This window comes from Sminthopsis crassicaudata, chromosome 1, assembly GCF_048593235.1.
Source record: "Sminthopsis crassicaudata isolate SCR6 chromosome 1, ASM4859323v1, whole genome shotgun sequence".
NCBI classification, from domain to species: Eukaryota; Metazoa; Chordata; class Mammalia; order Dasyuromorphia; family Dasyuridae; genus Sminthopsis; species Sminthopsis crassicaudata.
In genome coordinates, this window is record NC_133617.1 from 287105445 (window position 1) to 287123758 (window position 18314).

The 18314-nt window shown below is 34.0% G+C and overlaps 1 long non-coding RNA gene across 1 annotated transcript in view; it reads left to right on the forward strand.

The window, feature by feature from the left end:
* Nucleotides 1-16943, forward strand: part of LOC141554014 (uncharacterized) — a 30945-nt gene extending 14002 nt beyond the window's left edge. Inside the window, exons 2-3 of the long non-coding RNA XR_012485758.1 lie at nucleotides 13705-13847; nucleotides 15168-16943. This is a non-coding gene — a long non-coding RNA (uncharacterized LOC141554014). The remainder of the gene's footprint in view (nucleotides 1-13704; nucleotides 13848-15167) is intronic.
* The last annotated feature ends 1371 nt before the right edge of the window (nucleotides 16944-18314 follow it).

Sequence of the window (18314 nt, forward strand, 5' to 3'; positions counted from 1 at the left end):
CAATGTATTAGTGTCCCAATTTCCCCACATCCCCTCCAACATTTGTCATTATTTGTTCCTGTCATCTTAGCCAATCTGACAGGTGTGTAGTGGTATCTCAGAGTGGTCTTAATTTGCATTTCTCTGATCAGTAGTGATTTGGAACACTCTTTCATGTGAGTGGATATAGTTTCAATTTCTTCCTCTGAGAATTGTCTGTTCATATCCTTTGACCATTTATCAATTGGAGAATGGTTCGGTTTCTTATAAATTATGGTCAGTTCTCTATATATTTTGGAAATGAGACCTTTGTCAGAACCTTTGTTTTTAAAAATATTTTCCCAATTTGTTACTTCCCTTCTAATCTTGTTTGCATTAGTATTATTTGTAATTTGTACATAAATTTGATGAGATGTTCTTATGCTATAAGAAATGATTTCAGAGAAAGCTAAGAGTACTGTGAATTAATATAGAAGGAACTGAGCAGAAACAAGACAAAACTGTATACAATGAAATGTTATGAAAAAAAATAACTTTGAAAGATGAGAATCCTGACAAATGCAATAATGAATCATAATTCCAGGGGAAATATGATAAATCATGCTAGCTACCTCCTGATAGAAAAATATGCTAGCCTCCTCCCTTTCTGCATTTAATTTTGAGATCTTTATGTCTTATTTTATGGTCAATTTTTGTATAGGTTCCATGAACTGCTGAGAAGAAAGTATACTCCTTTCTGTCACCATTCAGTTTTCTCCAAAGATCTATCATGCCTAATTTTCCTAATATTCTATTTAACTCTTTAATTTCTTTCTTCTTTGTTTTGTGGTTTGATTTATCTAATTTTGAGAGTGCAAAGTTGAGATCTCCCACTATTATAGTTTTGTTGTCTATTTCTTCTTGAAACTCTCTTAACTTCTCCTTTAGGAAGTTAGATGCTATACCACTTGGTGCATATATGTTTAATATTGATATTGTTACTTAGTATTGCTGTTGCTTCATTGTCTATGCTTCCCTTTAGCAAGATATAGTTCCTTATCTCTTTTGATTAGCTCAACTTTTGCTTTTGATTGACTGAGATCAGGATGGCTACCCATGCTTTTTTGACTTCACTTGAAGCATAATAGATTCTGCTGCATCGTTTTACCCTTACTCTGTGTGCATATCCTTGCTTTAAATGTGTTTCCTGTAAACAACATATTGTAGGGTTCTGACTTTTGATCCAGTCTGCTATCTGCCTCTGCTTAATGTGAGAGTTCATCCCATTCACATTTACAGTTAAAATTACTAATTCTGTATTTCCTCCCATCATATTATCCCCAGATTATACTTTTTCCCTTGACCCCCCTGAACCCCTTCCCCAGTATTGAACTTATGAGCCCCACTTGTGTCACACAACCCTTCCTCTTTAGTATCCCTCCCTCATCCCTTTTAAATCCCATTCCTTTCTTGTACTCTTCCCTTATTTTTTCTTTTTTTTTCCTTTTCCTCTCTCCCTTTTTAATGAGGTGATAGAGAATTTTAAAAAAAATCAATATGTCAATTATTTTCTCTTTGAGCCAATTCTGATGAGAGTAAGGTTCATACAGTGCTCTTCCCCCTTTCTAACTTCCCTCAGATATGATAGGTTTTCTTTGCTTCTTTGTGGGATATAGTTTCCCTCTTTTGATCTCCCCTTTCCCCTTTTTCTGACACTATCCTCTTTCTTCTACTTCCCGTTTTTTTTTTTTTTTTGGTTATATCAGTAAATTCAAATTATACATGTAGTCTTAATGTATATCCACAATAGAAATACAGCTCTCAAGAGTTCCTTGTAACTTTTTTCTGCTTGAGTCTTAGGATTGGAGATAAAATTTTTTGTTTAGATCTGGTTTTTTCCTCAGAAATAAATGTAATTCATTTGTTTCATTAAATGCCCATCTTCTTCCATGGAAGAAAATGCTAAACTTACCTGGGTAGTTTATTCTTGGTTGTATTCCAAGTTCTTTTGCCTTTTGGAATATCACACTCCATTCCTTTCAATACTTTAATGTAGAGGCAACCAGATCTTGAGTGATCCTTATTGTGGCATCTTTTGTATTTGAATTTTTTTTTCCTGGCTGCTTGTAATATTTTTTCCTTAGTCTGATAGTTCTGAAATTTGACCCCAATGTTCCGATCAATTCTTTCAATGCCAATTTTACCTTCTGGTTCTATTACTTCTAGGCATTTCTCTTTGAAGATTTCCTGTAAAATAGTATCTAGGCTCTTTTTTCATCATAATTTTTGGGAAGTCCAATAATCCTCAGATTATCTCTCCTAGATCTATTTTCCAGGTCTGTCATTTTGGCAAGTAGATATTTGACATTTTTCTCCAGATTTTCTTTTTTCTTTTTCTTTTGCTTGACTGATTCTTAGTGTCTCAATGAATCATTTATTTCTATTTGTTTAGTTCTGATTTTTAATGAGTTATTTTCTTCATTAGCTTTTTTTTTTACTTCTTTTTCTATATGTCTAATTGAGTTTTTAAATGAGTTGTTTTGCTCTATGGAATTTTTTTTTCAATTTCACTAAATTTGTTTTTAGTGAGTTATTTTCTTTTTCCAATTCACAAATTCTACTTTCTTGGGAATTCTTTATCTTTTCCAATTCACAGATCCTACTTTCCTGTGATTTCTTTACCTTTTCCAATTCCCTAATTCCGTTTCCCTGTACTTCTTGTGAATTTTTTACCTTTTCCAATTCACATTTCAGGAGGTTGTTACTCTCTTGCATAGCTTCTCTTTCATTTTCTCATTTTTCTTCTAACTCTCTTTTGAGATTTTTAATAGTCTCTTCTAGGAGAGTTATTTGGGGGTTGTTTGCTATTAGTCTCCTAGGGGTTGGAAACCAGCTCTCTTTCTGTATAGAAGCTATCAATCATTTTCTTCATTTTTTTTATTCATTTTTTTAAACCCTTCAGGGTCTGCCTCCAGGCAATGAGGTTACCAGTTTTCTCTACAGAGCAAGGATGGGTATATAGACAGTATCTGTCCTCTCAATGGGCTGCAAGGAGCAGCCGAGCTGTGGGAGTGCTCTGGGATTGCTCTGGGAAGAGGTCCACTTGGAAATGAGTAGGCCTGGGTAACAAGGGCCAGGCTGTGTAAGTGCCCTGCCAAGAGCCCTGCTGTGAGAATTAGTAACTGCCTTGGTGCTAGAGGTTAAGCAGCAAAAGTATCACTGTTCCCCCCACCCCCACAAATGTCTGCTTTGAATATTAGCAATTGCCCTATTCCTCACAACACCAGAAGTGTCTCTGCCTGGGTAGTGCAGTCAAACTGGGGTAATTCTACTTCCCCAGGCTCAGCTCCCTACCATGAAGATGAGAGGCTGCCAAGCCTGTGCCCCTGCCATGCAGGTCTGTGACTGACCCCCAACAAGATCCCCCAGCTGCAGAATGTCGTGAAGAGCTGTGTTATGGTCTATGCTGAGTCATTTCCGCTCCTGGGTGGGCGCAGCCAGATCCTGCTCTGGTGTCCCTCAGTGTACCCTCTACCCTAGGCTCTAATTTCTTTGCTGGTCCATTACTCTGCCACCAAAGCAAAGCAGTCTGTCTATGGCAGAGAGCTCTATGTAAACCTTCCAACCTCAGAGGCTGCCCTGCTCTCAATTCTATCCCTGCCCTGCACTGGTTTGCTCCTCCCAACTCAGGACAAACTTTTCTGGCGATATTCCTAATTATCTTCTTCTGGTGAGTTGTACTTCCAATCTTTGTGAACCTTACCAGTCTAGTGCTATTTTTGAGGCTGATTGTAAAAGTTGGTAATGAGAGTATGAGAGGAGTTCAGATTTTCGTGTGTGTCTTCTCCACCATTTTGGCTCCGCCCCAAATTAATATAGTTTTAAGCTATTAAATATCTTTTTGATATTATAGCTTAAAATTGTACTGACTTTTTTTACAATGTTAAGTGCTTTTCAGTTATCTCATTTAATCTTCACAGTACACGTGGGAAATAGGTATTCTTATTAGTCCCAGTTTACAGATGAGGAAACTGGGCCAAAAGAAACTGTGTGACCTTCTCAGGGTAGCTCAGCTAGTGTCTATGGAGGGAAGATCTTCCTGACACTAAGACCTGTTCTTTGTCTACTATGCCATCTTGCTGTCCATAATTAACTGGATATGTGGAGAATGGGAAAGTGCTGAGTTGATGGCATGAGGTTATACCAAGAATACTTTTATCTTTAAGACAAAAGGGGAAAGTCAGAAAAGGAGTGAAATTATGTATAAATATAATGACTTTTTGATATATTGGATTCGAGATGTTTTGGAATCTAATTGAATACTGTAGGTTGGTGATTGGAGAAATGTATCATATTTGAACACTAGAAGTTAAGTAAAAATGTATAGATAGTCTAAGTATTGTATAAATCTTAACAATTTCTGCCTTTTCCTTCCCTTTACATCCTATCTATTATTCTGCTTGCATCATAACTGAAGCAAAACTATTTATAGTGCTGACAACCATTAGTAATTTTTATTTTTAATGGTTTTGTTATGACCAAATTGTTTGCTGGTGTCAAAAAACAGATACAGTCACTTCCAAAAAGTATACTCAATTTTTTTAAGCTGGATATAACTTCTCTAAATATAAATGCTAATGGAATTACATTTAAGAATACAAGGTTATCTCCATGGCAGAGTGGGGAATTGAATCATAAGTTTTAGGGAAGGAATTCAGCTAAGCTGAATGCAATATCCAGAACTCAATTCTATGTCCTCAACTTTGTTAATCTTCATTTTATTGTTTTCAAGTATAGAATAAATAATAAACATTTTAAAATGTGTTAACATTGCTAACTACTTGCCTTCTTTACAGTTTGACCTATCTTTAGCTATATATACCATAAATGTTTAGTTTGCAAGTAAGATTGTATACTTTTTGGTTTTGCTCAGAAGTCTTGTTGCAAATATGTTTCTGCTTACCCTTTCATCACCCTGTACCTCATTGATTCATTGATTTCTATTAGTCATAAGCTTGGTCCTTAAACCACTGACCTAAGGGTGTGCAAGAAACTACATTGAAATTGCTTCTTAAATATATAGTTATTATTTTACTAGATATTTAAGTGATATGTCATACTTTAAAACAATCAAACTTTTTTGTAAAATATAATTTGCACTGTGAAACAATGTTTTCAGATAGGTAAGAAATATTATTTACATGAATTTTACTATGCACAAAGTCCTGTGCTAAGCGTGTGTGTGTGTGTGTATACATGGATGTATACAGATGTATAAATCATATCTCTGTATATAGTAACAGTAGTAGTAGTGGTAGTATTAGTAGTAATAGTTGCCCTAGATGTGGTTGACTTCATATAATAAGAGAAAGAAAACTTAGAGAGCTGCTATAACTGAAGTCCAATAGAATTTTATTAGCCAACATTTCTCACAAATTTTTTATCCTCAGTTCTCCTTTAAAAATGAAAATCATTTAAAAATAGTTCTCCTTTCTTTGAATTATCTCTATTGATATTTAACATATTAAAATATAAATATCTGGGTACTATTATAAAAATAGTTTTTACCCCAATGACTCCATGAAAGAATTTTGAAATATCCCAGCAGAGTCTGGAACACAGTTAACCACTGTTCTAAACATACTGTTTTAAATATGGATTTCTCCCTTAAACGTGTATACTTGCAATATGAATCACTTACACTAGGTAATGTGTTTTACAGGGATATTTTTTCTTAGAGAATTTAAAAGAGACAGGATAAATCATAAAGCAATTTGTTTCTACAGAAAGAAGCTTGCAATTAAAAAAATATTAGCAATAATACTTAAAATGGCTTTTAAAATGCAATCTTATAAAATAAGATTTAACTGGTCCTTGAAAAGAGGTACTATCTTTTACTTTTCTTTCTACCTTCAGTGCTAAGCAGAGTGCTGAACAAAGAAGGCACTTAATAAATTATGATGAATTACAAACTATTCTCCAACTTTTAAAAAATAATGAAATATAAAAATGTAACAAAGACCATAACTTCCACTCAATCCTTATATGGAGAGCAATAAATTTAGTGTAACAGTTTAAATACAAAACAAAATTCACAAGTTCTACCTTATATCTTTTTAATAATGCTAGGAGAAATTCCAGAGTTACTACAGTATGATTGAATGTTGAAAGTAGTTTATTTACCCCATCTCAAATAGAAAATTGGTCTGGAGTTGATCCTGAATGGGAAAGGATACTTCAAGTTACAAATTAATGTAAAAAAGGCTAGTTCTATGCTGGCTAGGTAATACCATAGAAATGATTCACAGAAGAGCTTGTATCATCTCTCACTCTATGGGTGATATTTGAGAGGAGTTTCAAGTAGCAATTCAAGAACCAAAAAAGATGGCTTAAAATAGTGAATTATTTAGAACACTTGTAAACCGTTTGCCACAAGTTTTGTGATAATGTAATAGTGCTCTCTCTTTATCTATGTGTGTATATTCTTGTTTATAAGGGAATTTAACTTCATAATCATTTTGCTATTATGTTAAATTTGTATCTTCAATTAATGACTCCTCTCGTTTGATCTAGCAAAAGCTTGATGCTTGGAGAAGTGTGATGTAAGAGCATTTAACAATTTCTTCCTTGAACCTGGTTACAGCTTTCATGTTTAGCAGATTAAAAATGGAGGGTATGAGAGTGATGTGTATGCTTCAATTGTTCTACTGAATTTTAAGAAACTTTAGGTGTAACAAACAGGCCATTAAAATCATATGACATTTTCTAGGGTCTTTTATTTTTCCTTAATTCAGATATTTGTCAAAACAGAAGAACTCAGAAAGTGCTTTGTTCAGAGATGAATTGAGAACAAATATAATTCTCAAACCTATTACTGAACTTATACACACACACATACACACATACATATATATAGACATATACACACATACACACACACACACACACACACACACACACACACACACACACACACACATATATATATATATATATATATATATATAGTATTATAAACGTGTGTCAGTATCTATAGGATATTAAGACTTCTTCATGCAGTCTTGCTTAGATCAAGGTGTGTGAACCACTTCTCCACTTGACCTTGCATTAAACATTTCATATACTCAGTTACTTCAACTAATTTACTCTTTTTCTACTGTCCTCTTATCTTTTATTCTCTTGATTACTAGCCCAAAATGTGTAATAAAACTGACTAGAATGTCACTGAATCTCATTTTGATCTAGTTTATATATCTCAACACAAGCAAAATAATTTATCCCTTCCTGTTTAGTGAGATCTTTATGCTCAAAAACATGTGGTCAACTTCTGTTAAAAAGTTTTATGTAAACCTGACAAATGTATAAATTCCTTTATATTTCCATTAGTAAACAATAGAAATCTGTGAACTATTTTTATAATTTCTATTCTTTATCTTAATTTAAAAAATATACATTTATCTAATATAATAATATAACTAATATAACTAATGAGTTTCCTCAATATGAGAATTTCATTATCCACTTCACCTTTAAATTATATTAACAATACAATTAAAACAATTCTTATTTATTTTATATTTTCTCAATTATATATGAAATTTTTAACATTAATAATTTTTTTAAATCTCAGTTCCAAACTCTTTGCCTCATCTCCCTTTTCCATTTTCATAGAGCAAATAAGCAATGTGCTGTAGATTATACATGATTAAAAATGTAAAGTACTGCAAATATATATTTGATTGTTAATCTCATTGCAGAAGAGAGCACAGATAAAAAGAAGGAAATTTGAAAAGTAAAAAATAGAGTATTAATCTGCATTCAGTTTCCATTAATTCTTTCCATGAAGTTGGATAATATTTTCCATCATAAATCATGGAATCATTGTATTGTTTAGAATAGCAGTCATTCACAGTTGATCATTAACCAATACCACTATTACTTGCTACAATATATATATATATATATATATATATATATATATATATATATATATATATATATATATATATCTTCTCAGACTTTTCTTAAACCATCTTGCTCATTATTTCTTATGGGGCTATAGCATTTCATCACAATCATATGTCAGAATTTGTAAAGCCATTCCATAATTGATGGGAAACCTCTGATTGATCCAATTCCTTACCCAAAATGACATCTTATATTTTTTTTGGAAATTTATATAGCACTTATTATATAGTAGTATCTTATAATTATCTAATTTGATCTTCTCAACAGTCCTGGGAGATAGAGGCTATAATTATTTCCATTTTTACAAATTAGAAGACTGAGACAGAGATTAAGTTATTTGTTCTGGGTTACACAATAATTACCTGAGGATGATTTTAAACACAGGGATTCCAGATTTTAAGACTGGGTCCTCTATAATAGCACATAGCCACAGCTTCCCACACCCCCCAAAAAAGAGCTAAAATCTGTTTTAAAATAAAAAGCTAGGTGGAAAAATGGTGAAAGTAATGAGATCTATATAAAAAAAAAAGAAAATCTAAAGCAATTTAATAACTTGTAATAAGAAGTACAAAAGCTTAACCAATGGGGGAAAATTCTACAAAAATTATAATTGAACAAATGGAAGCTAGTGACTTCACAAGAGAACAAGAAATAATAAAATAAACACAACTAACATGGAAGAAATTTAAGAGTACATGATGGGGAATAAAGTATGTAAAAATTAGAAAAGTAGAAATGGGCTAAGTTACAAATGACTTTAAGTATTAAACAGAATTTTGAAAAGAAATAATAATGAGATGAGTATCACTTTTAGAGTGTAAGCTTAAAGGACTGAGAGGATGGTGTTGGCCTATATAGTACTTAGGAAAATAAAAGGGGTAGAATAATTAGAATGAAAGAACAAATCATTTTAAAAATCTCCTTAAAGATAATGGCATCAGTGTGATGTCATAAATAAAAATACAAATTATGTAATAAAAAAGGTAGCACTTAAGAGAAAGTTTAAATAATTAAACATTTTTATTAACAAAAGAAGGAAGGGATCAATAATTTAGTTATGAAATTTTTAAAAAACAACTGTGACAATCATAAATAAAAATAGAGATGAATATTTTGAAAAACAAGAAATTAAATGAAAGTATAAGTAAAATAGATAAACAATAAAATTAATTTCTTAAAAAAATAAAATGAAGACTAATATAAAAATAGGAGTTTAGTTTACTACTACAAATATTTATTAAATAAATTATTAGGAAATATTTTTCCTCATATGTTAAGAAAGATACAATTTTTATGATAAGGATAAATAGGTATTTTAAAAATAATAGCTTTCTATTTTAAAAATATATGTAAATGTAGATTTAAATATACACGCTTGAAAAACCTTGTGTCCCAATTTTTCTCCTTCCTTTCACCATACTCCCTCCCCTAGACAGCAAGTAATACAATATATGTTAAACATATACAATTCTATACATATTTCTACTTTAATCATGCAGAACAAGACCAATCAGATCCAAAAGGAAAAAAAATTGAGAGAGAATAAAAAAGCAAAGAAACAGCAAAAAAGATGAAAATACTATGTTGAGATGCACATTCAGTCCTTATAATCCTCTTTCTGGATACAGATGGCTCTCTCCATTACAAATCTGTGAGAATTACTTTGAATTACCTTATTGTTGAAAAAGTTCTCTTGCTTCTAACTCACTTCACTCAGCATCAATTCCTGTAAGACTCTCAAGGCTTTTTGAAATCATCTTACTGATCATGTCTCATAGAACAATAATATTCCATAACATTCATATACCATGATTCATTCAGCCATTCTCCAAGTGGGAGGCATACACTCAGTTTTCAGTTCCATGCCACTACAAAAATGGCTGTGACATTTTTGTTTTTTTTGTTTTTTTCTTTTTCTAAGGCTGGGGTTAAGTGACTTGCCCAGGGTCACACAGCTGGGAAGTGTTAAGTGTCTGAGACCAGATTTGAACTTGGGTCCTCCTGAATTCAAGGCTGGTGCTCTATCCACTACACCACCTAGCTGCCCCCCGGCTGTGACATTTTTGCATATGTGGGTCTTTTCCCCTTTTTTGTGATCTTTTTGGGATAAGACCCAGTAGAGATACTGCTGTATTAAAAGATATTCACAGTTTGATAGCCCTTTGAATGTAGTTGCAAATTGCTTTCCAGAATGGATGGATTAGTTGACAATTTCACCAACAATGCATTAGTGTCCCAATTTTCACACATCTTCTCCCATATTTATATTTACATTTTTCTAAAATCTTAGCCTATATAAGAAGAGTATAGTAATATTCAGAATTTCTTAATTTCTATTTATCTGATCAATGATGTATTAAAACATTTTCTGTATAATTAGGAATTATTTAAATTTCTTCATCAGAGGGGCAGTTAGGTGGTGCAGTGGATAGAGCAGCAGCCCTGAATTCAGGAGGACCAGAGTTCAAATCTGGTCTCAGACACTTAACACTTCCTAGCTGTATGACCCTAGGCAAGTAACTTAACCCCAGCCTCAGGGGGAGGGGGGGAGAATTCTTCATCAGAAAATTGGCCATTTCATATCCTTTGACTATTTAGCAATTGGTGAATGGTTTGTATTCTTATAAATTTGAGTCAATTCTCTATATGTTTTAGAACTAGGGCCTTCATCTAGTGTTCTATTTACCTCTTTAACTTCTTTGTTATTTATTTTGTGATTTGATTTATCAAGTTCTGAGAGTGCATGGTTGAGATCTCCCACTACTACAGTTTTGCTGTATATTTTTTCTTGCAGCTCTCTTAACTTCTTCTTTAGGAATTTAGATGCTATACCACTTGGTGCATATATGTTTAGTACTGATATTGCTTCATTGTCTATACTACCCTTTAGCAAGATATAGTGCCCTTCCTTATCTTTCTCTTATTTATTTATTTAGCTATTTAGCTATTTATTTATTTATTTATTTATTTTTTGAGGCTGGGGTTAAGTGACTTGCCCAGGGTCACACAGCTAGGAAGTGTTAAGTGTCTGAGACCAGATTTGAACTCTGGTCTTCCTGAATTCAGGGCTGGTGCTCTATCCATTGTGCCACCTAGCTGCCCCCCTTCCTTATCTCTTTTAATTAGATCAATTTTTGCTTTTTTTCTTGGTCTGAAATCAGGATGGCTACTCCTGCTTTTTTGACTTCACTTGAAGCATGATAGATCTCTGCTCCAGTTTTTTACCTTTACTCTGTCTGTATCACCATGTTTCAACTGTGTTTCCTGTAAACAACATATTGTAGGATTCTGACTTTTTAATCCAATCTATGCACCTCCACTTTATGGAGTAGTTTACTCCATTCACATTTTTGGCTAAAATTACTAATTCTCTATCTTCTGACATATTATTAACCTCAGATTATGCTTTTCTCTTTCCTTTTCCCCTTGCCCCACTCCCCAGGGGCGGAGCCAAGGTGCTGGAGTGGACACATAAGTCTTTCTGAGCTCTCCTTTACCCTCAAAACTATTTTGAGCCTTGGAATTAGTGCTTGACTGTCAAAACCCATGAATATTAGGAGCACCACACATTTCCAACAGAAGATAATATCGAAATTCACCAGAAAATGTCAGTTTTTGCTTGCAGGGGGACAGAATGGGGCTAGGCCAGGTGCAGACTCAGGCAGGAAGTGAGAGCATGGAAAACAACTCATGCTGAGCAGACCAGAGGGGGCGGGGTGTGGTCTTTGCCAGCAGAAATTTGTGGGGGGGGACTTTACCAAAGTGTTAGCTACTCTGCCCTGGAAGCAAGCCAGTAGATCAGCAGAGAAGCTATAAACACCAAGGGTAAAGACTAGGTATCTATACTGAAAGAGAGTAGATTTCAGACCTGGAGGAGACTAAAAACAGTTTGTCCTCTAGATGAAAACCCAAAGATGGATATGATCTAGTCCCCACCATATAAGGCTCTCATAGAAGAAATTAAAAATTCTCTTTAAAAGAGAGCAAGAAGTAAAATGGGGAAAGGAAAGGGAAGCTTTGCAAGAACATCTGAATAAGCCATGTAACTCATTAAAAGATAGAGTGGAAAAAGAAATCAATTCCCTGAAGAATAGAATTATTTAATTGGAAAAATAAAATAACTCATTAAAAAATAAAATTGGCGAAATGAATTAAAAAATTCCATAGAACAAAACAACTCATTTAACTCAATTGAACAATTACAAAAAGAAATAAAAAAGGAAACTGAAGAGAATAATTCATTAAAAATTAGAATTGAACAAATGGAAATGAATAACTGGAGGAGACACCAAGAATCAGTCAAGCAACCCCCCCCAAAAAAAAAAAAGAAAAAAGAATAAAAATGTAAATACCTACTTAGGAAAATAACAAACATGGAAAATAGATCCAGGAGAGATAATCTAAGGAATATTGGACTCCCTGAAAATCATGATAAAAAATAACCTAGACATTATTTTTTAGGAAATCATCAAAGAGAACTGCCCAGATGTTATAGAAACAAAAGTTTAATTGACATTTAAAGAATTCATTGATTACCTACTGAAAGAGATGCCAAAATCAAAACTCTAAGAAATACTGTGGCTAAATTCCAGAAGTATCAGATCAAGGAGAAAATACTACACTCATCCAGGAAAAAAAAAATAAATAAATACAGAGGAGCCACAATTACTCAGGATTTAGCAGGGTCCACATTAAAGGCTTGAAGGGACTAGAATCTGATATTCTGAAAGGCAAAGAAACTTGGTATGCAGCTAAAAATATCTTACCTGGGCAAACTGAGCATTTTCTTCCAGGGAAGAAGATAGACATTCAATGAAATAGGTGAATTCCATTTATTTCTGACAAAATAAACAAACAAAACACACAAAACAAAACAAAAACAAAAACAAAAACAAAAACAAAAAAACATAGTTAAACAAAAAGTTTGACCTCCAAATATAGGACTCAAGAAGAGGTAAAAAGAATTCTTGAGAACTGTATTTCTGTTAAGAGTATACATAAAGAGTACACATATAATTTGGTTGTACTGTTATAATATAAAAAAGGATCTAGAGGTGGAAAGGAAATTGTAATAGAAAAAGGGAAAAGTGGAGGCACTACATCTCATAAAGAGGTAAAGGAAACCTATTATTTATATATATATATATATATATATATATATATATATGGAGGGTATGAGCATAGTGTGGATCTTATTCTCATCAGAATTGAAAGAAGGTTAGATTATATATTATGTAACAAAAGTAGTTGTAGAACTTTGAAGTGCCAATAAGGGTAAAGGATTATTCTAATTTCTTTCCCTCAATCTGTGAATAGAGAAAAATGAGTAAAAGTATAGTCAAAATTGAGAGGTATTTGCTAGAAAGCCTGTGTCATTTTGTAGGGGGATTGGTTTCAGTAATAGCTAATATATTGAAGGAAGGAAAGAGTTAAAGAGTAGAGTGGAAAAAATAAACAAACAGGTCTTCCAAAAGGCACAATGGAAGGATTATGATGTGTTTGGTTGAAACATTGTGGGAGTTGGAGGCTAGTAAGAATAACAAATCAAATGAGGTGTGATTAATGTGGTTTGGATAATGATCTGTTGTTTCAAAATCACTGCTACAATCAATTGACTTCCCAGAGAAGACAGATCATGAGTTGGAAATAGGAGCAGGATGACATAATAGGGTTATGGCTCAGCAAGAAAGAGTACAGTAGTAGATGGAAGGCAATCCTGTACACCAATAAAAAGAAGCCTTATTTCCAACCAAATTTTCTCTTCCTTTTTCTCCAAAGGGCAGGTGTAGTTGTAGGTGGAAGACCTGAAACAAAATATAAAGTTCCTGCTTTTATCACTGGATAGATGACAACCACCTGGCGCTCTTGCTATTTTCTCTCAAAGCACATAATGTTCCCAAGGAGAAGATTAGAAGTGTAAGGTGAGTAGTCAGAATGTTTGATCCTTTTTATGATATGAAGATGATGGAAATTAAGTTATAGGAGAAGGTAGTAGATTCCCTACACAGGGAAGAATGTTTTAAGGTAGATGGAAGATATCCAATTTGACACTTGCATTAAACTCTACAATTGAATAGTATGGGTAGGTACTCCTATGTTCTGAGTCCTTGAAAGAGTGTACCTGAAGTACTCTACTTGGGTAGTCCTTTTTTTTCCAAAAAATTATGGGACCTTTTATTATTGAAATTTCCATCTGAGGTTCTTCTCTTATTGGGTATTCAGGGCTTGATCCTCCACTGAAGTTTTACCGTGCAATTCAAGGACTCTTGAGACTCAATTTTTGCCTCAAAGCATTTATTCTACAGTTTGGGGCTACATTTGTCCTACTATATTCTGCCTTGAATGCTTTGATGCTTTCTCTTCTAGACCCCAGAACTAGGGCCATATTGGAACTAGCCATATTTTGGTTTAAGTTTCCTTTAATTCTGAGTTAAATGTTTCTCCCTTTCCCATGATACCCTGAGATTTCTCCCTCCAATCCTTTCTTAAGCAGTCAGCAGTAGGTATGGGTAAGACTTAAACACTTCCTGGTTTATACAAAGAGTGTTTCACTGATCTGCCACAGGTGTTGCAAAATCACTTTCTTGAAGCCATGGGATTCAGGAGTACTATTCCCAGTTGAGCTAGAGCATTTCAGCATTTCAGAGATCATGCTGATAATGTTTTGAACTCCCCCAAAACTTCAAGGACAGCTGTCTAAAAATTTCTCTTGCTGTATAAAATTTAGATGTCTTCAAGTCAGAACTCACAGTCACACATTTCCCATGCTCTAGGTCCCTGACATTTTTTTTAATCTCATATACTCCCATTCTGACATAGAAGAGCTCACAAAATTCCTTATTCATGTGATATTAAGTCTAACATATTGAATGGAACATTGCAAATCATGATAATTAAGACATTTCCTCTGCAAAGAATAAGGCAAATTAGGATGTAGAATTTATAGATATTCTTACAAAGCAAGTTCTGGAAATGGATTTTTGCTCAAGATAACCTTAACTAAGAGCATCCATCCCTTTGCCTCATTTAATTCCCCACATTCATCATTTAAATAAACTCTGTCAACAGTTTACATGTATATATGTTTCTGTGTGTTTGTATGTATGTATTTTTTTATTTGAATGCTAATATATCTAATACTGTAAAGACTAGTTAGGAATTGGTTACATTTTATTCCAGGAATCATTGCAAATAGATTCTTGATATAATTGCATATATTTTTAATTTTTTTGGACTTCCAGCCAAGATGGCAGCATGGAGGCAGACAGCTGCTTGAGCTCCACGTTTTCTCTTAGGACTTACTTCATGACAAGCCTCGGAATTAATGCTTGACTGGAAAAGAAACCCACAAATAATCACCAACAGAAGACATCCTTGAAATTTGCCAGAGAAGGTCTGTGTTTGCTTGGGGGAGGGGATGAACAGACTGGGTGCAGACTGAGGGCAGGCAGCTAAAGCAAGACAGGCAGCTCACACAGCTCAGACCAGAGTGGGGAGAGGTACAATCTCTGTGGTTTCTGCAAAGAGACCTTTACCCCAGTGCAGATATTCCAACTTACCAGCAAGCCAGGAGCAGCAGAGAAAGTGTAAAAACCGGAGGTGAACAATAAAACTCAGGAAAGCTAGCTTCTCTCAGGACCTGGCCACCCTCATCCCCACCCAGAGTGACTCAGCCCATTCTCAGACCCTTAGAGCACAGATGCAGCACAGCCATTGCTGTCCTGTTAGTGCCTCACTACTGTCTCCCTCAGTCTTTAGAGGAAACTCCTTAACACCATCCAGCCCCATTGCCCCCCCCCCCAAAAAAAAAACAGACCAATTGTTTCTGTTGTCAATTTGTTTTCTTCTATTCCTGCTCTGAAAAAATGAACAAAAAATTTAAAAGGGCTCTAACCATTGACAAGTTCTATATGGAGAGAGAGCAGACTTCAAATACTAAGGATATTAAAAGCAGATTGTCCTCAGAGGAATCCCCTAAGGGGGATGTGATCTGCTCCTCAATACAAAAGAATCTCATAGAGGAAACCAAAAAGGCTCTCATTAGAGATAGAAGAGAAATGGGAAAAGGAAAGGGAAGCTTGGCAACAGAGCCTGGAGAAGTCATTCCACACATTTAAAGACAGAGTGGATAAAGAAAACAAATCATTGAGAAACAAGATTAGTGAGCTGGAAAAGGTAAACAACTCCAAGGGAAACAGGATTAGTGAGCTGGAAAAAGAAAACAGCTCTCTAAAAAATAAAATGGATAAAATGGAAAAAAAATTCAATTGAAGATAAAAACTCAATTGGACAATTACAAAAAGATATAAAAAGAGTGAGTGAAGAAAACACATCCTTGAAAATTAGACTCGAACAAGTAGAAATGAATGACTCAAGGAAAAAACAAGAAATAGTCAAGCAAAACCAGAAAAACAAAACAATTGAAAAGAATGTCAACTACTTTATTGGAAAGACAACAGAACTGGAAAACAGATCCAGGAGAGACAATTTGAGAATAATCAGACTTCCTGAAAAATGTGAGGAAAAAAAAAGAGTCTGGGCAGTATTTTCCAGGAAATTATCAAAGAGAACTGCCCAGATGTTTTGGAAACAGAGGGTAAAATAGACATTGAAAAAATTCATCAATCACCTACTGAAAGGGACCCTAAAATCAAAACGCCAAGAAATATACTGGCCAAATTCAAGAATCATCAGATGAAGGAAAAAATACTGGAAGCTGCTAGATAAAAGCAACTCAGATATGGAGGAGCCACAATAAGGATAACCCAGGATCTAGCAGCATCCACATTAAAAGAAGGAAGAGCCTGGAATATGATATTCTGAAAGGCAAAGGAACTTGGTATGCAGCCAAGAATAACTTAACCAGCAAAAATGAGCATCATTTTCTAGGGAAGAAGATGGACATTTAATGAAATAAATGAATTCCATCTATTTTTTGATGAAAAAGCCAGATCTACACAAAATGTTTGATCTTCAAATACAGAACTAAAGAAATTTCTAAAAAGGTAAAAAGAAATCTTGAGAACTATATTTCTGCCATAAAGATATGTAAAGAACACATGTATAATTTGTCCTAGAAACTAGACATGGAAACGAAATTATATCATAAAAATGTGTAAAGTGGTGGTACTACATTTCATGAAGAGGCAAAGGTAACCTATTATATCTGAGAGAAAGAAAGGAGGGAGATGAACATAGTGTGTATCAATAGACATATTCGATTTATGGTGAAACTTCTTCCACTTTATTGAAAAGTGAGAGGAAAGGAGTAAACTAAGGGTAAGGGAATACAGAAATTGTGAGGAAAAGGGGGAAAATAAGGGGAGGAGCATTAAGGTGAGGGAGAGATATTAAAAAGGGAGGGCTGTGAAAAGCAAGTGGTGTTTACAAGTTTAATACTGGGTAGGGGGGTAAGAGGGAAGGAAAGGAGAAAAGCATAAGTAGAGATTAACAAGATGGCAAGCAATACAGAATTAGTCATTCTAACCATGAATGTGAATGGGGTAAACTCCCTCATAAAGAGGAAGCAGTTAGCAGACAGGATTAAAAGCCAGAATCCTACTATATATTGTTTACAGGAAACACACCTGAAACAGGGTGATGCATTCAAATAACTGTAAAAGGGTGGAGCAGAATCTACTATGCTTCAGGTGAAGCCAAATAACCAGGGGTAGCCATACTCATCTCAGATCAAGCAAAAACAAAAATTGATCTAATTAAAAGAGATAAGGAAGGGCATTATATCCTGCTAAAGGGTAGCATCAATAATGAAGCAGTATCAATATTAAACATATACATACCAAGCAGTGCAGCATCTAAATTCTTAAAAGAGAAATTAAGAGAGCTGCAAAAAGAAATAGACAGCAAAACTATAATAGTGGGAGATCTCAACCTTGCATCACAGAATTAGATAAATCAAACCACAAAATAAATAAGAAAGAAGTCAAAGAGGTAAATAGAACACTAGAAAAGTTTGATATGATAGATCTTTGGTGAAAGCTAAATGGAGACAGAAAGTAGTACACTTTCTTCTCAGCAGTTCATGGAATCTACACAAAAATTGATCATATACTAGGACATTAAAAACCTCAAAATCAAATGCAGTAAGGCAGAAATAGTAAATGCATCCTTTTCAGACCACAATGCAATTAAAAATTGCATTTAATAAAAAGCCAGGGGAAAATAGACCAAGAAATAATTGGAAACTAAATAATCTTATACTAAAGAATGATTGGGTAAAACAGCAAATCATAGACATAATTAATAACTCCACCCAAGAAAATGACAATAATGAGACATCATACCAAAATGTGTGGGATACAGCCAAAGCAGTAATAAGGGGAAGTTTAGGTCTCTACAAGCCTACTTGAATAAAATAGAGAAAGAGA